Genomic DNA, 10948 nt, shown 5'->3' on the forward strand with positions numbered 1-10948 from the left:
CAACGTCACAACTTGAGCTATTTTTAAGCGAAAGAAAAACTGACAGTACTTCAGACTCTGTAAATGGGCGAAGGAAAAAGGAAGATGGATTGCTATCAGGCATAAATTTTGTAATATCAGCAGATGCACAAGAATTTGAATTGCTCACAAAATAATCATTAAATGTATTCGCCAAATCATCGCCCCATATTTCGTGGCCACCAAGAAATAGCTTTTCTACACGTGGAGACGATTTACGGCGATTTAAGACAGTATTAAGCTTTTTCCATAACATATCGGGTTTTTTTGAGCAGCTATCAAACTCAGCTTGAAAATAGCATTTCCTGTGTGACCTTAGTTCTTTGTTTAGTTTGTTTCTAAGCGACTTGTATTCTTTCAATATGCTTGGTTCCTTACTTTTAATGAACTTGTGATAAAGCGCATTTTTACACTTAATTTTTTGTAACAATTCAGGGGTTATCCATGGTTTTCTTATTTTTTTACCCAATTTAAACTTTTTTTGTGGGAAGTGACGCTTATACACACGAGAAATTTCATCAATAAGTTTACTGTATGCAATGTCAACGTCGTCTATTTTCAGAATTTGCGGAATATCGCTAAGTAGCAATTCAGCTCTAAAATTATCCAAACCTGTTTGTGTAATATTTTGAAAAGAAATGTACTGATGCTTTTCATTTATCGTGAAATTTTGCTTTCTTAGTAGAGCAAATATTGGGAGGTGGTCACTAAGGTCCCACGTTATTACACCACTGTTGGCTTTTGTAGAATCGATATTAGTAATAAATAAATCTAACAGTGTTTCGCTTTCAGTAGTTACCCTTGTCGGTACATAGATTAAATTTTCACATCCGTTAGAAGTCAGCATGGTTAACATGGCCTTTTGTGGTGCAGAAATGGTCAACAGGTCGATATTAAAATCACCAGCAGACACCAAATAATCGCCAGTTTCTGAAACAAATGATAACAGCTGTTCATAGAAACAAAAGAAACTAGGAAGATTTCCACTTGGTGGTCTATAGCAAACGGAAAACATACAGTCATTCACACGAGCTGTTATTATTTCAAAATCATCACAACAGATACAAAAGTTGGAAAGCAGCTTGCAGTTTACGTGCTCTCTTAGCAACAGCATAACGCCACCGCCTCGGCGATTAGTTCTGTTTACACAATACGATTGATAAGACGGAAATTTGAACAAATCACGATCATCCCTGCACCAAGTTTCACTAAGCATTACTGCATCAAACAGAAAATGAAAACCATTGATGAAGTCATTTATATCTTCTTCCTTGTTATAGAGTGAACGAACGTTTAGATGAAGGCACTTCAAGGAATGTGCGTGATGACTTGTCACAAAAGCGTCTAGCTCGTGTGGAAGAAAGGGACTTTGACTAGCCATTTTGAGGAATGAAATAATCTAGATACAGTCAGCAACTAGCAGGCTTAGACGGGAAAGTCGGTCCTGTGACGGACTACTAACACGGAATCGCCGTCAGATTTGCGCAGTAGGATTTTCCCGTTCTTGTGCCAGGCGTATTTGTACCGATTTTCCCTCGCCCATTCCTTAGCCTCTCGAAGCAGTTGCCGACTTTGGCTGGTCAAGTTCTCTTGGATGAACAGGCTTGATTTCTTTTCTCTCAGTTTTGACCGGTTATGCAGCCATTCGTCTCTAACAGATTGTCTGACATACCGAACGATTATACCTGGTGTTTTGCCAAATTTGCATGGGAGGCGGTGAATGGCAGCGACGTCTGCTGCGTCCAGTGCACAAACGTCAATCATGCTGGCAACAGAATTTACCTTTGCAAGCAAATTTTCACCTTCAGAGACGCTTACACCATGTATTTCCAAGTTAAACTTGCGGCTTCTCCACTCGAGCTCATTTAAATCGGCCTCAAGTTTTTTTGAAGCATCATCACTAGCGCAGGTGTCCTGTTCAAGGCGTTCAAGTCTTTTCCGTATTTCTTTCGTATTTTTTTCTTGTGCGGCAAGCCTTGTCAACATCTCATCGTACTTGTCCGACATGAGCTGTATCGACCGCTCGATGTTTGGCACTGTTTCCCTGAGCGGCAACAACTCGTCTAACTTGTGACTTATGCCACTGAGAATAGATCTGATGTCAACTTCAGATTCCGGCCTCCCTTCAGTGATCTCGACACTTTTTCCACTATCTTTGCACGTAGAGCAAACCCACTTTTGCCTAGCCGATTCGGACTTCTTTTTATACTGTTTTTCTGATATGCCTGCACATGTTCCAATGTGGAAACAGTGGCTACACTCGCCACATGCCACCGACAATTCATCGGATTTAATGGCATCGTTACATGTAGGGCATGCATTTAGTGTCGACATAGTACCAGGAAATGTAGCACACAGAACAAATACAATTCACTTGGCAGCAGCGGCAGCACAGAAAACTCGCTAAGAACAACAAAACAAATTTGAACCGGGCGTGAACTAACCTGCGCAAACAGATGAAAATCAGTAGATCTGCCGGTTCTGCCACCGCTGCTGCCAAAGAGCCGCTGTCCTCAGGGTCGGTGACTTTTATAGCGAAGCTCGGTGATGGTGGTGGCCCCCAGCGGTAAGATCGTCGGTAGCTTCAGTTGGAGATATCAGTTGATCCGAAGAAATCGCGGCGTGAAAATGGCACACGATGCGATGAAACTTGATAGCAGGGAGATGGTTTCCACACAGGCCACCGACAGGAAGGCAGTGGTCGACGAAAAAAAATCTGCGCAAACAGATGAAAATCAGTAGATCTGCCGGTTCTGCCACCGCTGCTGCCAAAGAGCCGCTGTCCTCAGGGTCGGTGACTTTTATAGCGAAGCTCGGTGATGGTGGTGGCCCCCAGCGGTAAGATCGTCGGTAGCTTCAGTTGGAGATATCAGTTGATCCGAAGAAATCGCGGCGTGAAAATGGCACACGATGCGATGAAACTTGATAGCAGGGAGATGGTTTCCACACAGGCCACCGACAGGAAGGCAGTGGTCGACGAAAAAAAATCTGCGCAAACAGATGAAAATCAGTAGATCTGCCGGTTCTGCCACCGCTGCTGCCAAAGAATTTCGACGTGCGTACGCGAATATGCATTACGACGTGCACACGCGCAAACGAATGTTCGACGTGCGCACGCGAATACGAATGTCCGACGTGCGCAAGCACATACAAATTTCGACGCGCACAAGCGCGTACAAATTTCGACGTCTGCAAGCGCATACAAATTCGACGTGCGCACGCGAATATGCATTACGACGTGCGCACGTGCATACGAATGTCCGACGTGTGCACGCGCATACAAATTTCGACGTGCACACGCGCATACAAAGTTCGACGTGCGCAAGCGCATACGAATTCGACGTGCGCACGCGCATACAAATTCGACGTGCGCAAGCGCATGCTGATTCGACGTGCGTACGCGAATATGCATTACGACGTTCGCATGCACATACGAATGTTCGATGTGCGCACGCACGTACGAATTTCGACGCGCGCAAGCACATACAAATTTCGACGTGCGCAAGCGCATACGAATATCTACGTGTGCAAGCGCATACAAATTTCGACAAGTGCAAGCGGATACAAATTCTACGTGCGCACGCACATACAAATTCGACTTGCGCATCCGCATACAGATTTCGACGTGCGCACGCGCATACAAATTTCGACGTGCACGAACGTATACAAATTCGACGTGCGCACGCGCATACAAATTAACTGTGTGTACGCGAATATGCATTACGACGTGCGCACGCGAATATGCATTACGACATGCGCACGCGAATATGCATTACGACGTGCGCACGTGCATACGAATGTCAGGCGTGTGCACGCGCATACGAATTTCGACGGCCGCAAGCACATAGAAATTTCAATGTGCACACGCGCATACAAATTTCGACGCGCGCATTCACCTACAAATTTTGACGTGCGCAGGCGCATAAAAATCCGACGTGTGCAAGCGCGTACAAATATCGACGTGTGCAAGCGCATAAAAATTTTGACATTTGCAAGCGAATACAAATTCTACGTTCGCACGCACATACAAATTCGACGTGCGCACCCGCATACTGATTTCAACGTGCGCACGCGCATACGAATATTCGACGTGCGCACGCGCATACAAAGTTTCACGTGTGCAAGCGCATTAAAATTCGACGTGCGCACGCGCAAACAAATTCGACGTACGCACGCGCATACAAACTTCGACGTGCGCACGCGCATACAAACTCGACGTGTGCACGCGCATACAAATTCGACGTGCACACGCGAAAATGCATTTCAATGTGAACATGCGCATACGAATGTTTGACGTGCGCAAGCGCATACAATTTTCGACGTGCGCAAGCACATAAATTTTGACGTGCGCAAGCACATACAAATTTCGTCGTGCGCAAGCGCATACAAATTCGACATGGCAAGCGCATACAAATATCGACGTGTGCAAGCGCGTACAAATTTCGACGTGCACAAGCGCATACAAATTCGAAGTGCGCACGCGAATATGCATTACGACGTGCTCACACGCATACAAATTTCGAAGTGCGCAAGCACATAGAAATTTTGACGTGCGCACGCGCATACAAATTTTGACGTGCGCAAGCGCATAGAAATTCGACGTGCGCACGCGCATACAAATGTCGACGTGCGCACGCGCATACGAATTTCGACGTGCGCAAGCGCATACGAATTCGACGTGCGCACGCGCATACAAATTTCGACGTGCGCAAGCGCATACAAATTTCGACGCGCGCAAGCGCATGCTAATTTCGACGTGCGCAAGCACATGCAAATTCGACGTGCGCACGCGAGTATGCATTACGACGTGCGCACGCGCATACGAATGTTCGACGTGCGCACGCACGTACGAATGTTCGCCGTGCGTACGCGCATAAAAATTTCGACGTGCGCAAGCGCATACAAATTTCGACGTGCGCAAGCGTATAGAAATTTCGACGTGTGTACGCGAATATACATTACGACGTTCGCACGCACATACGAATGTTACACGTGCGTACGCGCATACAAATTCGACGTGCACAAGCGCACACAATTTCGACGTGTGCAGGCACATACAAATTCGACGTGCACACGCGCATACAAATTCGACGGGCACAAGCGCATACAAATTCGACGTGTGCACGGGCATACAAATTTCGACGTGCACACGCACATACAGATTCGACGTGCACCAGCGCATACAAATTCGACGTGCACACGCGAATATGCAATACGACGTGCACACGCGCATACGAATCTTTGACGTGTGATGCACATAGAAATTTTGACATGCGCACGCGCATACATATTTCGACGTGCGCAAGCGCATAGAAATTCGACGTGCGCACGCGCATACAAATGTCGACGTGCGCACGCGCATACAAATTTCGACGTGCGCAAGCGCATACAAATTTTGACGCGCGCAATCACATACAAATTTCGACGTGCGCAAGCGCATAAAAATTCGACGTGTGCAAGCGCGTACAAATATCGACGTGTGCAAGCGCATACGAATGTTTAACGTGCGCACGCACGTACGAATGTTCGACGTGCGTTCGCGCATAAAAATATCAACGTGCGCAAGCGCATACAAAATTCGACGTGCGCAAGCGCATACAAATTCGACGTGTACAGCAGCATAAAAATTTGACGTGCGCAAGCGCATGCAAATTTCGACGTGTGCAAGCACATGCAAATTCGACGTGCGCACGCGAGTATGCATAACGACGTGCGCACGCGCATACGAATGTTCGACGTGCGCACGCACGTACGAATTTTCGACGTGCGTTCGCGCATAAAAATTTCAACGTGCGCAAGCGCATACAAATTTCGACGTGCGCAAGCGTATACAAATTTCGACGTGTGTACGCGAATATGCATTACGACGTTCGCACGCACATACGAATGTTCGACGTGCGTACGCGCATACAAATTTCGACGTGCGCACGCGCATATAACTTCGACATGCTCAAGCGCATACAAATTTGACGTATGCAGGCACATACAAATTCGACGTGCACACACGCATACAAATTCGACTTGCGCAAGCGCATACAAATTCGACGTGTGCGCGGGCATACAAATTTTGACGTGCACACGCGCATACAGATTTGACGTGCGTAAGTGAGTGCAAATTACGACGTGCACACGCGCATACGAATGTTTGACGTGCGCAAGCGCATACATATTTCGACGAGCGCAAGCGCATACAAATTTCGACGTGCGCAAGCGCATACAAGTTCGATGTGCGTCCGCGAATATGCATTACGACGTGCCCACGCGATTATGCATTACGACTTGCGCACGCGAGTATGCAATACGACGTGCACACGCGAATACGAATGTTCGACGTGTCCAGCCGCATACGAATTTCGACGTGCGCAAGCGCATAGAAATTTCGACGTGCACACGTGCATAGAGTTTTGATGTGCGCACGCGCATACAAATCCAAAGTGCGCAAGCGCATGCAAATTTCGACGTGCGCAAACACATGAGAATTCGACGTGCGCACGCGCTTACAAAGTTTCACGTGTGCAAACACATACGGATTCGACGTACGCACGCGCATACAAACTTCGACGTGCGCACGCGCACACAACTTTCGACGTGCGCAGGCGCATACAATTTTCTACGTGCGCAAGCGCATACAAATTCGACGTGTGCACGCGCATACAAACTCGACGTCCACACGCGAATATGCATTTCAACGTGAACACGCACATACGAATGTTTGACGTGCGCAAGCGCATACAATTTTCGACGTGCGCAAGCGCATACAAATTTTGACGTGCGCAAGCACATGCAAATTTCTTCGTGCGCAAGCGCATACAAATTCGACATGGCAAGCGCATACAAATATTGACGTGTGCACGGGCATACAAATCCGACGTGCGCAAGCGCATACAATTTCGACGTGCGCAGGCGAATATGCATACGACCTGCACACGCGCATACGAATATTTGACGCGCGCAAGCGCATACAAACTTCAACGTGCGCAAGCACACACAAATTTCGACGTGTGTAAGAGCAAAAAAATTTTGGCGTGTGCAAGCGCCTACAAATTCGACGTGCGCCCGTGAATATGCATTACGACGTGCGCACATGATTATGCATTACGACTTGTGCACGCGAATATGCATCACGACGTGCGCACGCGAATACAAATTTCGACGTGCGCAAGCGCATAGAAATTTCGACGTGTGCAAGCGCATACAAATTGGACGTGCGCACGCGCATAGAAATTCGACGTGCGCACCCACATACAGATTTCGCCGTGCGCACGTGCATGCAAATTTTGACGTGCGCAAGCGCATACAAATTTCGACGTGTGTACGCGCATACAAATTCGACGTGCGCAAGCACATACGAATTCGACGTGCAAACGCGCATACGAACTTCGACGTGCACAAGCGCATACAAATTTCCACATGAGGCACACACAATTCCGACGTGCTCACGCGCATACGAATTCGACGTGCGCAAGCGCATGCAAATTTCGACGTGCGCAAGCGCATGCAAATTCGATCTGCGCACGCGAGTATGCCTTACAACGTGCCCACGCGCATACGAATGCGTACGAAGCGCATACAAATTCGACATGGCAAGCGCATACAAATATCGACGTGTGCAAGCGCATACAAATTTCGACAAGTGCAAGTACATTCAAATTCGACGTGGTCACGCACATACAAATTCGACGTGCGCACCCGGATACAGAATTCGATGTGCGCACGGGCATACAAACTTCGACGTGCGCACGCGCATACAAATTTCTACGTGCGCAAGCGCATACAAATTCGACGTGTGACGCGTATACAAATTCGACGTGCACACGCGAATATGCATTTCAACGTGAACACGCGCATACGAATGTTTGACGTGCGCAAGCGCATACAATTTTCGACGTGCGCAATCGCATACAAATTTTGACGTGCGCAAGCACATACAAATCTTGTCTTGCGCAAGCGCATACGAATTCGACATGGCAAGCGCATACAAATATCGACGTGTGCAAGGGCATACAAATTTCGACAAGTGCAAGTACATAGAAATTCGACGTGGGCCCGCACATACAAATTCGACGTGCGCACACGCATACAAATTTAGACGGGCGCAAGCGCATACAAATTTCGACGTGTGTACGCGCATACAAATTTCTAAATGCACAAGCGCATACAAATTCGACGTGCGCACGCGACAAAAAAATTTCGGCGTGTGCAAGCGCATACGAATTCGACGCGTGCAGGGACATACAAATTCGACGTGCGCACGCGCATACAAATTCGACTTGCGCAACCACATGCACATTTCAACGTGCGCAAGCGCATACAAATTCGACGTGCGCACGGGCATACAAATTCGATGTGCGCAAGCGCATACAATTTCGACGTGCGCAGGCGAATATGCATACGACCTGCACACGCGCATACGAATGTTTGACGTGCGCAAGCGCATACAAAACTTCGACGTGCGCAAGCGCACACAAATTTTGACGTGTGCAAGAGCAAAAAAATTTCAGCGTGCGCAAGCGCCTATAAAATCGACGTGCGCCCGCGAATATGCATTACGACGTGCGCACGCGATTATGCATTATGACTTGCCCACGCGAATACGCATCACGACGTGCGCACGCGAATACAAATTTCGACATGCGCAAGCGCATAGAAATTTCGACGTGCACAGGTACATACAAATTTTGACGTGCGCAAGCGCATACAAATTCGACGTGCGCAACCGCATACCAAAATTGGACGTGCGAGAGCACATACAAACTTCGACGTGCGCACGCGCATGCAGATTCGACGCGGGCACGTGCATATAAATTTTCACATGTGCAGGCACATACAAATTCGACGTGGGCAAGCGCATACGAATTCGACGTGCGCACGCGCATACAAATTCGACGTGCGCAAGCGCATGCTATTTCGACGTGCGTACGCGAATATGCATTACGACGTGCACACGCGCAAACGAATGTTCGACGTGCGCACGCGAATACGAATGTTCGACGTGCGCAAGCACATACAAATTTCGACGCGCACAAGCGCGTACAAATTTCGACGTGTGCAAGCGCATACAAATTCGACGTGCGCACGCGAATATGCATTACGACGTGCGCACGTGCATACGAATGTCCGACGTGTGCACGCGCATACAAATTTCGACGTGCACACGCGCATACAAATTTCGACGTGCGCAAGCGCATACGAATTCGACGTGCGCACGCGCATACAAATTCGACGTGCGCAAGCGCATGCTGATTCGACGTGCGTACGAGAATATGCATTACGACGCTCGCATGCACATACTAATGTTCGATGTGCGCACGCACGTACGAATTTCGACGCGCGCAAGCACATACAAATTTCGACGTGCGCAAGCGCATACGAATATCTACGTGTGCAAGCGCATACAAATTTCGACAAGTGCAAGCGGATACAAATTCTACGTGCGCACGCACATACAAATTCGACTTGCGCATCCGCATACAGATTTCGACGTGCGCACGCGGATACAAATTTCGACGTGCACGAACGTATACAAATTTGACGTGCGCACGCGCATACAAATTAACTGTGCGTACGCGAATATGCATTACGACGTGCGCACGCGAATATGCATTACGACGTGCGCACGCGAATATGCATTACGACGTGCGCACGTGCATACGAATGTCAGGCGTGTGCACGCGCATACGAATTTCGACGTGCGCAAACACATAGAAATTTCAACGTGCACACGCGCATACAAATTTCGACGCGCGCATTCACCTACAAATTTTGACGTGCGCAGGCGCATAAAAATTCGACGTGTGCAAGCGCGTACAAATATCGACGTGTGCAAGCGCATAAAAATTTTGACAGTTGCAAGCGCATACAAATTCTACGTTCGCACGCACATACAAATTCGACGTGCGCACCCGCATACTGATTTCAACGTGCGCACGCGCATACAAATTTTGACGTGCGCAAGCGAGTGCAAATTTCGACGTGCGCAAGCGCATAAAAATTCGACGTTCGCACGGGCATACAAATTCGACGTGCGCAAGCGCATGCAAATTCGACGTGCGCACGCGAGTATGCCTTACGACGTGCGCACGCGCATACGAATATTCGACGTGCGCACGCGCATACAAAGTTTCACGTGTGCAAGCGCATACGAATTCGACGTGCGCACGCGCAAACAAATTCGACGTACGCACGCGCATACAAACTTCGACGTGCGCACGCGCATACAAACTCGACGTGTGCACGCGCATACAAATTCGACGTGCACACGCGAAAATGCATTTCAATGTGAACACGCGCATACGAATGTTTGACGTGCGCAAGCGCATACAATTTTCGACGTGCGCAAGCACATAAACTTTGACGTGCGCAAGCACATACAAATTTCGTCGTGCGCAAGCGCATACAAATTCGACATGGCAAGCGCATACAAATATCGACGTGTGCAAGCGCATACAAATTTCGACGTGCACAAGCGCATACAAATTCGAAGTGCGCACGCGAATATGCATTACGACGTGCTCACACGCATACAAATTTCGAAGTGCGCAAGCACATAGAAATTTCGACGTGCGCACGCGCATACAAATTTCGACGTGCGCAAGCGCATAGAAATTCGACGTGCGCACGCGCATACAAATGTCGACGTGCGCACGCGCATACGAATTTCGACGTGCACAAGCGCATACGAATTCGACGTGCGCACGCGCATACAAATTTCGACGTGCGCAAGCGCATACAAATTTCGACGCGCGCAAGCGCATGCTAATTTCGACGTGCGCAAGCACACGCAAATTCGACGTGCGCACGCGAGTATGCATTACGACGTGCGCACGCGCATACGAATGTTCGACGTGCGCACGCACGTACGAATGTTCGCCGTGCGTACGCGCATAAAAATTTCCACGTGCGCAAGCGCATACAAATTTCGACGTGCGCA

This window comes from Rhipicephalus microplus, chromosome 9 (genome assembly GCF_043290135.1).
Source record: "Rhipicephalus microplus isolate Deutch F79 chromosome 9, USDA_Rmic, whole genome shotgun sequence".
NCBI classification, from domain to species: domain Eukaryota; kingdom Metazoa; phylum Arthropoda; class Arachnida; order Ixodida; family Ixodidae; genus Rhipicephalus; species Rhipicephalus microplus.